The following is a 626-nucleotide window of genomic DNA, read 5'->3' on the forward strand; positions in this document are numbered from 1 at the left end:
GATATGTACAGAATCGCTGCGTACATTTTCCCTCATTATCTCTAGATAACATAAAATCAAATTCCCTGACAGTGAAACACCATTGTCGAACTTGGTATGTATTCAGAGAGAAATGTCGAAGTATATAAAAGCAACTCTGGGAAGAAACGACCCTTGGACGAACCCAACCTGCACAGTGCTGCATCCCTGTCTTCAGCGCCAATTACTCCGCTCCCAGCCTCTCACCCCGCTCCTGTCCCCCTCCACCACCACCGCTTTGCTGGAAAAAAAAAAAAAAAAGGCTGAAGGGGATACTAAAAAAGATAAAGCTAAGATGAAAGAGGAGCCTCAGAGAAGATCTGCAAGGTTGCCCGCTAAACCTGCTCCTCCAAAACCAGAGTCTAAGGGACTAACTGGGGACATCTGAACTGACCCTATCCTATAGCAATACTGACGAATATCTTTCATATCACCATAGAACCTTCATCTGGTGATGGATGGAGATAGAGACAGAGACCCACACTGGAGCACTGGACTGAGCTCCCAAGGTCCCAATGAGAAGCAGATGGAGGGAGAACACGAGCAAGGATGTCAGGACCACGGGGGGTGCACCCACCCACTGAGACAGTGGGGCTGATCTATTGGGA

At 48.1% G+C, this 626-nt stretch overlaps 1 pseudogene; it reads left to right on the forward strand.

Moving 5' to 3' along the window:
* The first annotated feature begins 277 nt into the window (after window positions 1-277).
* LOC126507898 (non-histone chromosomal protein HMG-17-like) overlaps window positions 278-626 on the forward strand; it is a 993-nt pseudogene continuing 644 nt past the window's right edge.

Source organism: Alexandromys fortis, unplaced genomic scaffold (assembly GCF_014885135.2).
Source record: "Alexandromys fortis isolate MF-2015 unplaced genomic scaffold, M_Fortis_MF-2015_v1.1 scaffold_54, whole genome shotgun sequence".
In the NCBI taxonomy this organism is placed as follows: domain Eukaryota; kingdom Metazoa; phylum Chordata; class Mammalia; order Rodentia; family Cricetidae; genus Alexandromys; species Alexandromys fortis.